The 18,710-nt window shown below is 41.4% G+C and overlaps 1 pseudogene; it reads left to right on the top strand.

Annotated features, from left to right (window-relative positions):
• The first annotated feature begins 6,901 nt into the window (after positions 1-6,901).
• LOC124514601 (mitochondrial carrier homolog 2-like) lies at positions 6,902-7,771 on the top strand (annotated as a pseudogene).
• Positions 7,772-18,710: the final 10,939 nt, after the last annotated feature.

Below are 18,710 nucleotides of genomic sequence, written 5' to 3'. Positions count from 1 at the left end.
TCTATCATTTTGTACAGCTCCGTGGAGCCCTATTCGGTCTGCTAGTTTGGATGCTGCTTGATTTGAGTTTATTTTTGCCCAAATAAACTCTTAAAATTTTTACATATGCCTATGTTTATCTTTTAACAGTTCTAGTGAAGGGAAATTGGTAGAAGAGATGCAAGAGGTAACACAGAGGAAAAAGCGCTACTATATTTCATTTCTGAGAAACACTTTTTCCCACATCTTACTACTTAGAAATAGGCATTCATCTTACAAATCCATGGATCTTTGATTTGGTGAAGAACACTAAACAGAGACTCATTAAAACTGGACTCTTGTCTAAATTCCGATAGTTCCCCATTTGGGGAGGGCCATTTAATCCCCCAGTATTGTGAACAAGACATGACATACGTAATGCTCACTACAGGCTACGCAGGAATTGCTCTTAATAATAACTAACATTTATGGAGGGTTTGCCCTGTTCCAGTTACCGTTCTTAGCACATTGAGAGGATTTTCTCATTTTAATCCTCATAGCAAACCTCTTAGGAAACTCCTATAAATATCCCAGTTTTATAGATGAGCAAAGTGAGATTTAAAAGGTTCAAATGAATGTAGCTATAGGTGAAAACTGGTAAGTGGCAGAGCTGGGAGTTGAAGAAGGAAGTACAAGGCCAGAGGCTCCCCCACTAACCCCAATACTATTGACCTACTTGCTAGCTATGATTTTCTCATCGCCTTTTTATTTTCCTTCTTCCTGTTCCATTCCTCCACAGGTTTACTGCTGATCCTGATTTATTATAGACTCAGATGCCTTTAGGATTATACACGTAGAAAGAACTGGTGAGGTATGATCAATGTTAGGGATGGTAAACAATATGATTCTCAGCCTGGGCATGTGCACACACACACACACACACACACACGTTAAACAACACATCAAATTAAACTGAAAACCAAACCAAATAGCCGTGGACTAGCTTTTTAAAAAGTAATACAAATTAAAGTTATTAAGGATCCTTGGAATGTCCAAAAAAATGTGTTGATTTCAGCTACCAGTATGGGAACTTCGATTAAGTCTCCAAGTAATCATATCTATTCCAGATAGATTATAGCAACACCTGCAAAAACTTCAGTAAACCTAAGGAAAGAAGGTGACTCGAATGGATCTACAAGTCCCTAAAGAGGAGGTCTCCAAAATGACATTTTTATTGAGCACGTCTTATCAAATAACAGGTACTTTTGTTTCATGCATCTTCTCCTTAAACCATTTCTAAGAAGGAGGTCTAGAGGGTCTTATTTTTTTGGTTACCCAATTAAGGCTCTAGGGAGTGAATAACTTGCCCAAGACTTTCAAAGCCTCAGCTTTTCCTGTACACTCACGGGGTCAGAGATGGATGTATCATTAAGCTAATGAAGACCCTCAGTTCTTTCCAAAGCCCTGAATCTGTTTTTATTCATAGTTTTATGTTCTCTTTCTTTAAAAGAGCCCTCCAAACTGTTTAAACATTATGGTCCCTCAAAACACAGATCCATGCTGTAGGGGAGTCAAAAGGCAGTGCTAACAGCTATCTTGAAAGAGTTGCCCTCTGATTCCAGCTCCCTCCCAGTTGAAGAGAAAGCCACAAACCGCACAATCTCTGGCCCACCTCAGAACTGTGGGAATTTATACATCCTGTACTTCTCCTGAGAGAAGCATCTAGCTCTCTGCTGTTCACCATGCAGAGACACTTGGAGGACAATGTTGACTATATTTTTGCAGCCTTGGTTTTTCTATTAATTGCCAAGTTGCCCCTAGCCTGCAGGAAATGAGATGCCGAAAGGAAGGGGAGTGGATCCCTTCCAGACCTCTACAACTCTCAGATTATACTAAACCAGTAGCAAAAACCCTCTTTAGCATTTGAAAGGGAAGGCAATTGTATTGCTAAGCCTCACTCTACCGCCTCCAGACTTTTCTCAGCCAGAGAACAAAGGGAAAAAAGCAAACACCACTTCACACTCTTATTCATTGGAGGTTAAAAGAGACCTCCCACTATACAAAAGTCCTTCTAAAGGTCAGTTTGGGAGTGTATTGAGGAGGGCACTGGCTGGGGAACAAAATGTTTACCATCACTCTCAGGCGGCTGCTTCTGTTTTTCTTTCAGCACGTGCACGGGGTACATCTGTCAGAATTGGACGTTTTCATCCCCAGTTAGCTTGCTGGTGGTCAAATTATGCTTCCTTGGCCCTCCTCAGTCTTTTGCAGATTCTTAATTCCAGTTGAACTAAAAGCAGGGCCACCGCGGGCCAGGACAACTCCCTGGGGACTGTTATTCATTCATATTCATTGAGTCAACAACTACTCATTGAGTACAGAACATGTGTCAAGCACTGTTCTAGGTGCCAGAAGGATGTAACAACACTAGAGCTGATGCAGTTGTCTTAGAGCTTCCATTCAATGGGGAAAGCCTGACATGAAACAATAAAACATGCACACCATTTTTTTTTAACTACAACTGTGATAAATATCTGAAGGAGCACAGTGTGCAAAAAGAGAGGTTAACATGAGAGTGGCTGACCACACAAGGCCTGTAAGAGAGGGGGACTTCTTTGAGGAAGTGAGTGGGAGTTAGCTATGTGCCAGAGAAAGTTGGGATCATGCTGGGTATCGCAGGCAAAAAGTCCCTGACTTGGGAAAAAGATGGCTGGGCAGAGAAATTGGAAGACTAATGTGGCTAGAGCCCAGAGGGCAAGCCAGAATGCAGCGGGAGATTGGTCAGGAGGGGAACTTCTATAAGGTGTCTATTCTGTAGGCTTTTGCCTTCTGTCTCCAAGGCAACAGTGAGGAGGGGGATCTTGGGGGGGCGGTTAGTTACAGGATTTAATAAGGGAAGTGACTTATGAGGTTTGTAGTGTCAAGAAAGAGTTTTAGGGGCAAGACACTGATCCAGGGAAACCAGTTAATAAGCTATAGCAAAAGTCAACATGAAAAGTTCTCAAATTTTAATGAATTGCCTGGGAATCCTGTTACAATGCAGATTCTGATCCAGGAGTGATCTGGGGTGGGGCCTAAGATTTGCATTTATAACCCAGGTGCACAGGTGCTGGTCTGGAGATATACCACAAAGTTTCTACTAGCAGTTTTATTATTTTAAAGTTTATCTATTTATTTTGAGAGAGGTATAGAGCTCTCAAGAGTGGAGGAGGGGCAGAGAGAGAGAGAGAGAGAGAGAGAGAGAGAGAATACCAAGCAGGCTCCGTGCTGTCAGTGCAGAGCTGGATGTGGGGCTCTTCTCATGCCAGTAAGATCATGACCTGAGCCTGTACCAAGAGCCAGATGCTCAACAAACTGAGCCGCCCAGGCACCTCTCTAGTGGCAGTTTTAGATTAAGGTGTTTGCAGTACAGGTGAAGAAAAGCAAACAAACTTGAGAGCTATTGTGTGGGAAGTGAAACAGTTCTCTGACTTGGGTAACTCTAGTGGAAGGGAATTGTATTTTTGGAGATGGACTGTACCAGAAAAGAAAGAGCAAGTCTGGGTGGCAGGTGAAAAGCTCAGTTTTGGACATGTTGAGTTTGATAAGTCTGAGGAATCTCTAAAGAGGCTATGTTACATATGAATATGAAACTCAAGAAAGAAGAAGAAACTGGGGATACAAATTTAGGAGTTATCAATATGTAGATGGTATATGAAACCATGAAAATGGATGCTGTCAGCATAGGGAGAGGGTATACAGGAGGGGTCACAAACTCAATTTTGACCTGCTGGCCATCTGTTAGTCCTCTCTTAACTATTTTGGGAAGAGAAGAGTCCCAAGGTGAAGCAAGTATTTAACAACTGAGTGAGGAGGAGAAGCCAGTAAAAAAAATTGAGAAGAAAATGTCAAAGATGAAAGAAAACCAAGTTGCTATCCAACAGCCAATGTCTTTCTTCTTTGCTGACAGAACAGATTTGAGACATGGAGATGGCTTGGTATTAAAAAGATAAATCTGTAGTCCCTGTGGCTGAGTTGTGGTTGATCTAAACCAGACATAATCTCATGCCACTCTGCCTGAAGATTGGACCAGTTGTAGGCTCTGGCCAATGAGAAAAAATGGCAAAGCGTGTAGTGAGTGGGGAATTCATGGAAGACATTTTTCTTTCCTTTATTATAAAAAAAGAACAAGAAGAACTTCATGCATGGTGCCACTGCGCATCCCCAACCCCCCTTTACTGTTATGAACTTAGACATGGTGTCAGAGCAATGTCAGGCATCCTAAGGCTGAGACAAAATTAAATGGGGGTGATAACTCAACAGTAGAGGATAGCGAAATTAAAAACAAAAAGTGTCCATGTTGCCGATGACATAGCTGGGCTGCTTAGCTGCTCTGGAACCACCTCCTTCTACTGTTTTTGTTAAGTGAGATGATAAACACTCATGCTACTTAAGCCACAGTTAGGAGATTCTGTCACTTGCAGCTGAATGTATTTCCAGGTGTTAATTAGTGCATATTGTGTAGTGACATTGTGTTGTGTAGACCTGGAGTTAGACAGATGTGGTTCAGATAGATAGTGTTTAACTTTGGACATTTTGTGTGTTTCCTCATCTGCAAAATGGAGATAATAATAGTATCTATCCTAAGAACTCTCCTATACTGTTGATGGGAGTGTAAATTAGCAAAACTACTCTGTAATTTGGCAGGATTTACTAAAACTGAAAATGCATGAAGCCTAAAGCCCCACCATTCTCCTTCTAGGTAAATCTTAGAGAGACTCTTGCCCAATGCATTGAGGGACATATACAAGATTACTCATTGAAGGATTTTTTGTAATAGGAAAGAATTAACAACAGGGAGAAATACATAGATATCTATCTATACATAGATTCTATCAGGGGGAAATATATAGATAAGCTATAGTATATCCATATGATAGTATACCATGGAGCAGTTTAAACAGATGAACTAGCTCTCTCTATATATATCAACATGGATGGGTCTCAGAAACATAATGCTGAATAAAAAAAGCAAATTGCAGAGTTAGACATGCAGTATGATCCATTTATATATATTTTAAAAGCAGACACTACACTACATATTTTTGTGGATCTGTAAGTCTATGGAGAATAGATTGGAACAACATATATTCGATATACTCAGGAATGAGGGATAAAGAAGATAAGAAAAAATAGGGGTCATGTCTAGACAGATGATTATATCATGCCAGTAACGGGAAAGAATGACTGACTGAATCAATTCAATTCTGTGCATCTGCAGTTCAACCTTAGAAACAAAATAAAACAAAACAAAACATAATAGTATCACTCTTCTAGGATTAAATGACATCACAGATCAGTGGCTCATAGTAAGAGCTTAACAAATGGTGGTCATCATCATTATTATCATGTCCACTTGCTGTCTCTGCCTTTTTGCTTTCTATAGGTTCTTTCTATTACAACAATCTTAGATGGGGAGTTTGGTTGGGTACTACACTCTGGGCCTAAATGTCCAATTCCCATTTGTTGTTTGGAGGCCTATAACAGCAAAAGGCTTGGTTTCAGCCAGGTGTTGATGTGCATTAAGACTACTCTAATGGGTTAAAAAAAAGTGCTATAAGGCCCACCCAATGGCAGCCCCAACCTACTGATGTCCCAAATAACCACAAAGAGGAGAACACCTTGCTGTTGTGACTCCTTGCATTTTGCATACATAGCTTGTTTAATCAGAACTAGATTGAGCAAAACAAGAAATTTACTCATGCATGTGAAAATTGGAAATTTCAAGAAAAGAACTGGCTTCAACTTTTTCAACCGAATTGGAGGATTTCCACTGCCTTGTACCTACCTACATCTGCTATTTCCATGGCTGAGATTTCTGTTGCTTGCAGTGCTTACTTCCAGATACCTATTTTGAACCAGTCCTGCAAGCTACTGGAAGAAGCTCTGAATCATCTACGTGGAAAAAGGAAGTTAGTGGAAGCATACTCAATAGTTCACAGAATTAAAGGAAATGCTGAGAGCCATGTGTTGGGAAGAAAGGGAAAGAGGGAGCTATAGGGTCTCACTGAGGAATACATTCTCTTTCCTTAGTTGTGACATGGGAATAGTACAGCTCCACCTACCTAGAGTCCCTCTGTCATTCTCCCTGAAGAAAGAGTCTGGTGGATTAATTTGTGATGGGGCACCTTGTAATCAACTGTCCTATTAAGACTCCATAGAATTGTAAGGAGTAGTCGGCCCAAAGACAAGCTACTTCCAATACAAGGGGAAGGATGCTGGCTAGCAAAAATGACAAATGTCTACTACACTGTTAAATATAGTTTAGGAATTCCAAAGGTCATACATGGAAAGATAAGATATTACAACTTCATTATCTGCTTGTTTAATGACTTGGGGAACTAACTTCACAATTCTTTCTTTTCTCTCTTTCGTACTGGCAAAGTGGGGTTCATGACACATACTCCTTTCTTAGGTCACCAGATGTAAGTCTCAATAAATTAATACTAACTCTGAGCTGGAAAGAGTCTCAGATCTCTTAAGGTATCGATTCTCAATCTTGCCATGGCTGTGCATTAAAGTAACCTGGAACACTATTTTAGAATGCACACACCCAGAAAGCCTGATTTAATTGGTCTAGGAGGGAGAATTTGGGCATCAGTACCTTCCTTCCTTCCTTCCTTCCTTCCTTCCTTCCTTCCTTCCTTCTCTTTGTATTTCTTTTCTTTGTCTTTCTTTCTTTCTTCTTTCTTTCTTTCTTTCTTTCTTTCTTTCTTTCTTTCTTTCCTTTGTATTTCTTCTTTCTTTCTTTCTTTCCTTCCTTCTTTCTTCTTTCTTTCTTTCTTTCTTTCTTTCTTTCTTTCTTTCTTTCTTTCACATCAGTATATTTAAAAAGTTCCGAGGTCAGACCTGGGAGTAACTCAGTTGCTTGGTGGTTCCATATGTCTGTCCATCTCCAGGTGCCATCATGGCAAATATGGTCTGTCAAGTGCTCCTGGGCTCCTGCCTCACTATCCTGTCCCAGTCTCTCATGCACTTGAAGGTGCTCATCCAGGTGGGATATAAGCCTCTTCTTCCAACAATAGAACGAAATATTTGGGGGCAGCAAGTATGTCAGTTTCCTGTCTGTTTTATCATGTTCAGCACATTGGGAGCATAGATGGGAAGCATGAGTTGTTCACAGACTCTAAGACTGTGTTCAGGAGTCCTTGGAACTGTGGTCTATGGTAAAGTTTTACAGGATTTAGGCCCTGGAAATGAACAGAAAAAAGTCACACCTTCCTTTGACCAAGTTATGAATGATACAACTCAGGAGAGATGACGGTTCATTCTGCTGCTACCATCATCATAAATCCCTTACACATGACCAACTCTGAGATCTATGGTACAATTCATTGGCAGAGAATCCAAGTACTGTGGAATTTGTGACTCCATAGTAACCTTCTATTGTGAAGAGGGCATCCTAGGATTTTTTCTGGGTTTTATTCCCCAACTCCTAGGTGACATCATTTCCTTGTGGCTTTATAACTCACTGCTCTGTTACCTATGCACTAGACAGTAGGGTTTCTACCATGAACGAAATGAAGTTATTCCCAAGCTGTCATAGGACTTTTTACCAGTATGTTGAGCTACTCCTTTGTGCTTGTCTCTAATCTTGTGGCTGTCAACAACTGGGGGCTTTCTTGGATCCCCTCCTTACTCCCCAGTTTATATTTCTTGGATAGGTAGCTAGTACATGCTACAAAAAGAGGGAAATATGAGCTGATGAAATAGCTTGTCTTTCCAGAAGGTCCCCTTTGGGAAGAGTTATTGTCGTGACTTGAGAATGTTAATTTGAAGCTGTGGGGCAGGGACAGTGATATTTCTATAGTCCCAGATGCAGAGAATTATGGGAGACAACATTGATTTCCCTCCCATGAGTGGCATTTTTTTTAAGTAATTATTTACTCTTGGAAAATAAAAATAAAAAGTTCCTAGGTCATTCTAATATGTAGCCAAGGTTGAGAGGTCCTGGGATAGACTTAGAGATAGTTTGTTCTTATTCTACTGTCCTCCTATGGAAAGTCCCTCTGTATCTCTGAAAGGTGACTGTCAGCTTGTTTTAATTCCAGTGAGGAGAGGATCTTAGTCTGCTCAGGCTGTGATAATAAAACACTGTCGGCTGGTGGCTTAACAGAAGTTTGTTTTCTCACAGGTCTGGGAACTGGGAAGTCCAAGATCAAGGTTCTAGCAGGGATCAGTTCCTGGTGAGAGCTCTCTTTCTGACTTGCAAATGGCTGCCTCTTTGCTGTGTCCCTTCCACGGAGAAAGGGCAACAAGCTCTCTGATGCCTCTTCTTATAAGGACACTAATCCTATTGGATCAGGGCTCCACCCTTATAACCTCATTTAAGCTTAATTGCTTCAATAAAGGCTCTCTCTGCAAATACAGTCACATTGGGGTTTGAGGTTTCCACATATGAATCTGGGGTCGGGGGAAACACATTCAGTTCTTATCAATGAGGTCACAGCTAATTAGGTTGTAGGGTGACTCAAGTTGCTAGAAAGCTCTTCATATTAAGCACAAGCCTTTCTCTTCCTAAATTTTCCCTACCTCTTGGGTCTTAATTCTGCAGCAAGGGTTAAGAGAACTGGGAGGCATCTAAGACAAGAACAACCATTTTTGCATGCATTACAGTCTCTGGAGCCTCAGGAGAATATTGTGAGCAAGATATCATTATCCCCAGTTTACAGATCAGAAGACTGATACCAGAGAGGATGAGTCATCTGCCTAAATTCATAAAGCTGATTAGTGGCAAAATGAGAATTCACACCCAAGCCTTTCTCCTTCCTAAGCCCGGCTCTTTCCAGCACTGTGCTGAAGTGATTTCTATGCAACAGCCCCTAGGATATACGAAGGTAAAGTTGACTGACTCCTGAGAACATGCCTTGTTTGTCCAAATGCTGTTTGTGCTATTGCTTGTTTTTGCTTTTCTATTTCTCCCTTTCTCCCCTTTATTTCATCCTTCTATTACCTACTCTTCATTCTAGCTCTGATTTACTTCTTTCACCTCATAATCTTATTTTTCCTCAATGTCTTTCCTGGAATTCCTTTCATTTTACAAACTGTAGTATGGATCAAACTTTAGCATGTGTAAGAATCATGCAGAAATATTCTGATTCAGTAGGTGAAGTGGGGCCCAAAGTTGTGTACCATCGTTTGTCTATAATGTGCTTACAATTTTTTTATACCTGCTCTCCTTCTCCACCCCCATTTTTTTGCAACAGCCTTTCTCTTTCTTTTTTTAGGAAATGATTTTAGCCCACTCTGTGTGATTCTGGTGAGTCTGTCAGTCATGTGGTCCCATGTAATCCACCATAGGAATCGACACAGGAGTTAGAACAGCATGTCAGAATGTGTACACCATTTCTCTGGACACAGTGATTGGTCTGCTTGTCACTTAGCACCTGATCCATGAAGAGCCAATCAGAATCTTTTCTCAGGATTGCCATGGATGCAGGGAGAAAAAGAGTTCTTTTCCTTGATGTTGCTGTTAGTGATGCTAATGGCCATCTTTGTTCTCACACAGAGTCTACCTGGGAGTGAAGTGAACACAAAGGGAAGGAGAACGTGAAGATGAAGAGTGAGAGGGACCAGTCTTGATGGCACTGCATCTAGATTTGCTGAAGGCTGTTTCTCCCTTAGGTTGCCCATTCCCTTGAGTCAATAAATACTATTTGGTTTAAGCTTGTTACAGTTGGGTTTTACCTTCTTGCAATGACACTTAAGCTATAAAACATGTCCATTTTAGGCGTGCCTGGGTGGGTCAGTCAGTTAAGCATCCGACTTCAGCTCAGGTCATGATCTCATGGCTTGGGTGTTCCAGCCGTGCATCAGGCTCTCTTCTCTCAGTGCAGAGCCTGATTCGGATCCTCTGTCTTCCTATCTATGGGTGTTTGTGTCTCTCTCTGCACTCCCCCACCCCCACTGCTTGCGTTCTCTCTCTCTCTCTCTCTCTCTCTCTCTCTCTCTCTCTCAAAAATAAACATTTTTTTAAATGTCCATTTTATCCAACATTGCAATCAATACCTGCTCACAAAATAGTCACAGAGAGATTTCTCACTGTACATTTACTTTCCTGGGTCTCCAAATTGGCTGAAATACCACAACTCTTGCTGGAAATTCATGCAGAAACTGCTTTGGAATCTGTCTTTGATTCCTGGGCTTCAGCAGATACCAAGATGGGAATAGTGGTTAAGAATCCAGGCTTCAGGTTGGGCAGAAGTGGGTTCAAATTATGGCTTTACGACTTGCTACTAAGCTGCAAATTCTCTGAGGCTCAATTTTTTTTTCCCATTTGTAAAATGAGGGTAACATTATTTATGAAGCAATTATCACTTTGGTCTGATCCATTCCTCCTGCTCACTCTTTTTCCCCCTATAACTGAACATGTACCTCTGGCCCATAGTGTGCATTGTCTCAGGGAGGGCCAACAATACTACCTTTGTTCCAGCGGAGTCAAATTAAACTCTGCTTGGAATTCAAATTGTCAGTGAAAACCCACAGAAGTAGAAGGCAGTGTAGGTAGAGTCATCTGATGATAAGGCCACAGACGGAGAAGAGAACCGAGAGCTGCGGCTGAGTGCCTCAGAGTGTTGTCCTTTCTGTCTTTCCTAACCCTGTTTGTGCAGCTCTTCTGATTCACGAGCCAGTCCAGAGGCCTACTCATAAATCTGTTTTTGGTTATGCGGGATCCAACCAAAGAGCCTTAATGAATCACTCCACCTCAAAAGGTAGCTCTGAGGAGCGACTGGGTGGCTTAGTTGGTTAAGTGTCCACCTCTTGATTTCAGATCAGGTCGTGATCTCATGGTTCATGAGATTGAGCCCCGGGTAGGGCTCCATGCTGACAGTGCAGAGCCTGTTTGGGACTCCTTCTTTCCCTCTTTCTCTGCCTCTCCCTTGCTTGCGTGCACACACATACACTCTCTCAAAATAAATAAATAAACTCAAAAAATAAAGTTAGCTCTGAGAATTAAATAAGATAATATGTGTGAGGTAATTCACTCAGTACTGGGGATATAATAAATGTTTAATAAATGTTTACTAGTATTCCAGCTTGACTTCCTGACCGGTGAATCCTACATGGTTAAATAAGTAAATCCCTGCTTATTACCCAGAAGTCAGCTATGTGGAGTTTCCCATGTGAGAAGAAGTTTGACTCTGAACTGGAGACTATATATCAGTGTCTACTCTTATACCTTTGGGTAGGGTAAGAATTAGATGGAAAGATTCTGATTCAGAAGGTCAGGGGTGGGAAAGTCAAATTTGAAATTACCAATTATTTTCTCTATCCATGGTGTGTTAATTCATATGGTAGTTTTCTTCTGATTGGAAGATACATGAAACTCCCATTGTTTCTCAGTATTGGGTTCTAGAAGCAGATTTGTCTTTGAAAAGACGGAGCCCCACAAATTGATTTCATATGTATTACATGTTTTAAATCAGTCCCTTGGTAGTAGACTGAATAATGGACCTCAGAGATGCCAGTCCTAATTCCTGGAACCTGTAAATGTTAACTTATCAGGAAAAGGGGGTCTTTGCAAATGTGATTTAGTCAAGGATCTTAAAATAGAGAGATTATCCAGGATTATATGGGTGGGCCCAATTTGCTACAATGTCCTTATAAGAGAGAGGCAGAGGGAATTTACACCCACACCCAGAAAAGAGGGGTATGTGAAGACAGGCAGAATCGGAGTGATGTGACCGCAAGCCAAGACATACTGACAGCCACCAGAAACTGGAAGAGTCAAGGAAGGGATTCTCCTGTAGAGCCTCCAGAGGGAGTGTGGCACTGCTGATGATTTGATTTTTGCTTAGTGAAACTGATTTTGGATTTCTGGCCTGCAGAACTGTGAGAGAATAAATTTCTGTTGTTTGAAGACACCAAATTTGTGATAATTTGTTACAGCAGCTGCAGGAAACAAATACACCATCTTAAATACATTTCTCAAATGTATTGAAAATCTGTCTAACCAAAAGCTATAAAAGACAGAAATTTTATTCTATTTATGTAAGTTATTTGGCACATTCTATCCTGCAAACTTACCAAAAAGCTGAGAAAATTTGCTCTTGTTCTTTTTCTTTTTCTGCACCCAAAGTGGGGCATGAACTCACAACCCCAAGATCAAGAGTCATATGCTGTACTGACTGAGCCAGCCAGGTGTTCCCAAGAAAAGTTGTTAATGCAGAGATTCAACTCCTTCTGTGGTATCATGTGCAGACCACCCCCAATTGAATGATTTTCTTTAACAGGCACACAGGTTGCTCTGCTTCTGATGCAGTTTCCATTGCTCCTGGGTCTTAGTTGCAAAGCTCTTCGGCCCCTTCTGAAGAGAAGTAAAAGAATATGGCTGACCGCAGATAACAAGTCCTTTCCCCCTCACTTCTCCAGGAGCAAGAGACTGGTTCATTGCACAATGGCTTTCACATATCCCTTCTCTCCCCAAGGGATGAGGTCAAGTGAGGTCAAGCATCTTGTGGGAAAATAAAGAACATTACTAAAGACTTCTTTCATTTCTCTCCTCTTATGGCAATGATCATTTTAATGTTTCTAATACTTTAAAAATATTGTACAAATATTTGTAAAAAATACAGAAGAATGTATAGTAAATAGTTCAAGTTCCTCTCTCCACAACTTCCCATTATACTCCCTTCCATATATTTAACCGTGGTAAAATGTTTCCTTCCAGAAATTTCTTTAAATGCCTGTGTACTCCAATGGCGTGTATGTGCCTGTATGTGTACTTGTACACATAGACACAGAGGCTTTTTGGTTTTTTATTTTAATCTGATATCAATAATTGGAAAAGGCCAATTGCTGAATCAAAGCAACTCTGTTATGCCAAGATCAGGGCCATGGTTCAAAAATATAGAACACTGACACTCAAGCTGGAGACGTTTGGGTAGATGCTATTTAAGCTTTTGATCCCTTGACTTCTTTGAATCCTCCTGGTTCACAGAAGTGATCGCCCATCTCCATTAAAAGCCAGCACTCTTTCCTTCTTGAGGACCATTAAGATGTCTTTCCCTGCATGCAGAATGTGCCTTCCTCATGATCTGCCCCCATTTTTCTTTCTGGTCATTAGGCCTATATCATTAGGGTTAACTTTCAACATAACATAGTTGGGGGACATGCTCGGCCTGATAAGGAAAGAGACTTACCTAAAGGAGTTATAAGACCTAATTATAATGTATTGGTAGTAGCTGAGGGAGTATTACAGAAACTGGATTCTGAGGCCACTCCATCACGCAGGCAGAACAGTTGGATAAAGGAGAGTTTACTGATTTGTGGACACTTCCCAAAATATAAGATTTAACAGCCTGTCAAAGATCTGAGGAGACAGTGTGAACTCACCACTAGTATGGATGCTAGAAACATGGAAAAAAGGTGGCTCATGCTAGATGAAGGTGAAATGCCAAAATTGCTATGGTAGACAGTGGAGAAAGGGATTAAATGCCCAGGGAAATAGGCATGCTTAAATGGATATATATGTAAGGCTAAAAAGACACCAGATGATTATGTACCCTGGAAAGGACTAATGGGCACATCATTCCCAAGGTCATAAGTAATGCACTCACGGGAGGGGCAACAGCATCACTAAAATGTTCAGTGAGGAAAGTCCTTGATAAGACAGGGTTAACATTAGGAAAGATTACAGAATTAGGAAAGTGGAAAGTTACAGAATTAGGCTCAATAATAGCAATAGGGATGTTAGGACTCCAAAACAATACAGAGTAGGTAATGCCACTTAACTGCCAGAAGCAAGATGGATGTAATTTTCTTAATGAGTGGCAGAGTCATAGGGTACCTGAGGGGGCCTGATCTGCAGAAAAATAGAGATGGTTAATGGACACAGTATGCCTAGGGGCAAAGTAGATGGGCACCCAATAAGGGTACAACTCAGCTTATACGGTTGGAAGAAAAAGAGATGGATGGACACTAAATTGAGGGCAATTATATGCTTTGATGTCTTGCTATGATCCTGCACCTGAATTGTTTTTCAGGTGTAGAACCCATTGACTGAATAGTCACTTATAGTTAGTTATCACAAACATTTTGGAGACTGTGGGAAACAAAGGTCTCAGTTAATATAGATCTTAAGATACTCAAAGTATCATCATGGTTTTCCTGAATGGAGGTTTGTGGAGTTTCGACCAAGGTCCTGCTTACAGTGAACCTACTGGATCTACTGATCTGCCTAACAGTCATTTTCATGATCTCCAAATGTGTAGTTGGGATTGACCTATGTTGTAGTTGGCATAACTCCAACTTTGGGTCCTTGGCCTTTAGGGTATGGGCTGTCATAATGGGGAATCCCTAGTAGAAGACTCTGAAAATATTTCTTCATCCCCCCAGTCCCATCTAAGAACCAAAACCAATATCACAACCCCAGATAGGGAGATGGCAAAAGTTAAGGCTATAACTTTTGTAGAAATGGAGGACTCTACCGTATCTCCATTTAATTTGACCACCTGGCTCCCAGAAGAAGTAAGATGGCTCTTGGAAAATGATAGTTTATGGCAAACTTAAATGAATTGTCTCCCTAATTGCAACCATGGTACTATGTATGATTAATATATTTGCTAGAATAAATTAATATGGTTTCAGGTACATGACACATGCCAATTAAGTTGGCAAATATACTCTTTTATATTCTGATTAAAAAATAGCATCAGAAACAGTTTGCATTTACATAGAGTAAATAATACATTTCTACAGTTTTTCCCAAAGCTATGTTAATTCTATGTTTTCTATAAGAATATAGGCCAAAATGATCTGGACCATCTGGGCATCTCAGAGAACTTCACATTGATCCATTATATCAATGATGTTATGCTAATTGGAGCTAATGAATAAGATTGGTTAGCATGCTGGAGGACTTAGTAAGACACATACATTCCATGCAAGATGAACCCTATAAAGAATGAGAATCCTGACACATAAATAAAATGTTGTAGTCTTTTTTTTTTTTTTAGAGAGAGAGGCAGAGGGGAGGGGTGGGCAGAGGGTGGGAGGGAGAGAATCCCAAGCAGGCTCCATGCTCAATGCAGAGCCCAATCCAGGGTTCAATCCCACGACACTGAGATCATGACCTTGAGCCGAAATCGAGTGGGACACTCAACCAACTGAACCACCCAGACACCCCAAAATTTTGTAGTCTTGAGGTCAGTGGTGTGCTAGGGCATACCTTCCAAAGTAAAAGACAAATCATTATACCTTGACCTCCCACTACTGAGTGGGAACTCCTATCCTTGATAGGTTGCTCTCAGTTCTAGAGTCAGCATATTCCACACTAGAGAATACTTATCTAGCTCATATTCCAGGTGACGAGAAATGATGCCAGCCTTCAGTAGGTGCCAGCACAAAAAAGAGTTCTTCAGCAAATTCAAGCTGCAGTGCAAGCAGCTTTGCCACCTGAGCTGTAAGTCCCCGCAAGTCCCATGGTATTAGAGATAAGTGGCAGGAAAGATGCAATGTAGCAGCACGGTTAATGGCAAGTCCCAGCGAGAGAATAACGGTGCACATTCCTGAGATTCTGGCATAAACAACATTATATACTTAAAAGAAACAAAAACATCTGGGGTGCTAATGGACATTGGTAGAGATGGAATGCCTGACCAGGAGACAATAAATGACCATGCTTCTAGAACCACCCATTCAGAGCTGGGTTCATGTAAGGCTGCTAGAATCCTGTAGCAGTCTATTGTGAGATGAGCACGAGCTCAAGCACGCGAAGGGCTAGAGAGCAAAAACAAGCTGCATGAGCAAGTAGCCCATGACCCTCACCACTGTGCGCCAGCACCTCTCCCTCACCTCACTTTGATCATACTGGGAATCTCTTATCCTCAGCTGACGGAAAAGCAAAATCTACAAGCTTGGTTTACAAATAGAAAAGCTTAGTATGCCAGTGCTTAAAAATGGAAGCAGCCACACTGCAGCCTCATTCGGAAGCGGCTTTGAAAGACACTAGTGAGGGAAAATCCTCCTGATGGGCAGGCGTTTGGGTGATGCACCTGTTTATCCACTTTGTGTGAAAGAAGTGGCTTGAGGTTGCAATATATCAGGACTCATGGGCAGATACACAGAAAAGAGTAAGATTTAAAGAATGGAGCAAGGAGGTGGATGAGCATAGTGGAAGAACAGAGTATGAAAATCTTTGCATTATATGTTAATGCCCTCCACAGCCACTATGACTATCCAAAAACTTATGGAATATTTTATCCCTGAGAAAGGATCCTATATAAAATTGTGACAGAACACAGAGCCTATTTTACTACAGAAGAGATATGGAAGGGGCACCTGACTGGCTCAGTCTATACAGCATATGACTCTTGATCCTCAGGTTGTGAGTTCGATCCCCCACGTTGAGCGTAGAAATTACTTAATAAAGAGAAATTCTTTATTTAAAACTTTTTTTCAAGTTTATTTATTTTGAGAGAGAGAGAAAGAGAGCAGGGAAGGGGCAGAGAGAGAGAGAGGGAGAGTGAGAATCCCAAGCAGGCTCTGTGCCATCAGCACAGAGCCCAATGTGGGGCTTGATCTCACAAACGACAAGATCATGACCTGAGCTGAAATAAAGACTCAGGTGCTTAACCAACTGAGCCACCCAAGCGACCCCAAAAAATTTTTTTTTAAAAGGAGGGATGAGAGTGGGCTTATGACTACCGGATCCACTGGTCATACCACATACCATTCTAATCAGAAGTGACCTACCTGATAGAGCCTTAAAATGATCTTCTGAGGACACAGTTGAAATGCTAGCTTAGAAGCAGCCCTTTGTAAGAAAAGGTATCCATCCTCCAGAAGACTGAATTAAAACAAATTTATATGACACTGTATCCCCAAGTAAGATGAATGCATAGGTCCAGTAACTAAGGGATGGAAGTAGGAGAGACCTCAATTACTGTATCTCCTAATGATCCACTAGGGACTTTGTCCTTTTTGGCTCCATAATTCTACACTCTATAAGGTGAGAGGTCCTGGATTCCAAAGGAGGACACTTTTGCAAGGGGACCTAGCAAGCTTCCCATTGAAATATAGACTACAATTGCCACTACAAGTGCTACTAGGCACTTCAGATTCCTTGTGTCCAGGGACTGGCCAACAAGGAGAGGAGTTACCATCTTGGAGGGGGTAACGGGACCTTGGTCTTCAGGAGGCAGTGGAGGTGCTTTTACACAAGGGGTAAATATGTGTGGCATCCAGATAATACACTTGAGTGTGTTTTTGTACTCCTTTGCTCAATTGTAATGGTAAATAGACATGTCAGCAACCCTGGCCTCAAGAGGACATGGTGTCCTGAGACTAATAACACCCCTCAGGTGTGGGAGTCTGGGTAACACCAATAGATAAGTCACCAAAATCAGAAGTAGTGCTGAGGTAAGAGGAATCTAGAATGGATATTAGAGGAGAAAGACGATGAGTATCATGGTCCTAAGACCAGCTCTAGGCAGGAACTGTAATTTGTCCCATTAACCTTTCTCTTCTAAGTTTCTTTTGGGAAGAGAGGTACATTAGAATCCTGGAAGAATCACTCTTCATATATATATGTATTGTCCTTGAAGAAATGTTTCCGAGTGGCACCAGGAGTGAACAGTAATGGATAGGGACATGAGCTACAATGATCCCCTTTGAGAAAAGACTTGCTGTCCTGTTAGCTCCTTCAGACTTGATCTCAGTTGCCTTGCTCAACACCACACCCTTTCCAGCGTATCTTATATCCAATGACTTGTCATGTGAGGGTTTAAAGGCCTAGCCATTTTGGGTTACTATGCAACAACTTTGATTAACTATATATATATATATATTCCAGAGTTCCCAGTGCAGTTACTTAAGACTTTGCTAGAATCCCATTGTAGTTCAACTTCTGTCTCTGCTCAATCATACTTCCTTCCCCTTCTTTCCATGAATGTTGATTTTTTAACAGTTTTCCTTTGCATGAAACTTTATCTCAGAGTTTGCTCCTGGAGCTCAACCTATAATATCAGCCTTGATCCCTACTCTGAAGATGTGAGGAGGGTATCCTCAAAGTGGCACTAGTATGGAATGGGACAGAAGAACTGATCAAGGCAAGGAAAGCATATACAGGGAAGCAAGAACGACGGCAGAGTTTGAAGATTTACAATACTGTGGAATTAATCAAACAAATAAAAATGAATAAACTGATTGATTCATTGATTGATTTTGTAAATAAAAGAGGAAGGGTTTAAAAAAAATTTTTTCTAGATCAGAGAATTTTCCAGGTCAGGGAGAAAGGGTAGATAAATGAAGACAACGTTCTTGATTCAAGATCTTGGACAAAGCTGCCTACTTCATGGTGTCATCTGCTTCTGGAGCCTGAGTACGCTCAGGAATTTCTCAACTTGCGGTGCCTCATAGATGGGGATGGCCTTCTGATGGTCATGGGGGTGATGATCTGGATCTAACTTGTGGCTTATGTGAATCCAAGAAGATTTTTATTTTGATGACAGTGTACATGGTTAGCAGTACTTCCTCAGGCCTCTCCCAGTGAGGTGATAAAGCATGCTTTCTTCTAAAAACTTTGCTGTATACTCCATGTCCTGCGCCTAGAACTCAAGCCGCTGCAGCCCCGCACACATCCGCCTCTGAGACAAACTCCCCAGGGCCCCAGGTGGGTCCCAGCTGGCTCCCGCAGCTGCAGCAAAGTGGCAGGTGCTGCGCCCTGGGGAAGCGAAGCTCGAGGTCGTTCCAGCCCGGGGGTGCCCTCTGGGAGG

The sequence above is a fragment of the Lynx rufus genome, unplaced genomic scaffold (assembly GCF_022079265.1).
Source record: "Lynx rufus isolate CCGP_SWC_20201006 ecotype Redwood Valley unplaced genomic scaffold, mLynRuf1.p SCAF_2, whole genome shotgun sequence".
In the NCBI taxonomy this organism is placed as follows: Eukaryota; Metazoa; Chordata; class Mammalia; order Carnivora; family Felidae; genus Lynx; species Lynx rufus.
The sequence above is the reverse complement of the archived record's forward strand: the minus strand, read 5'-3'. Positions and strand labels throughout refer to the sequence as shown.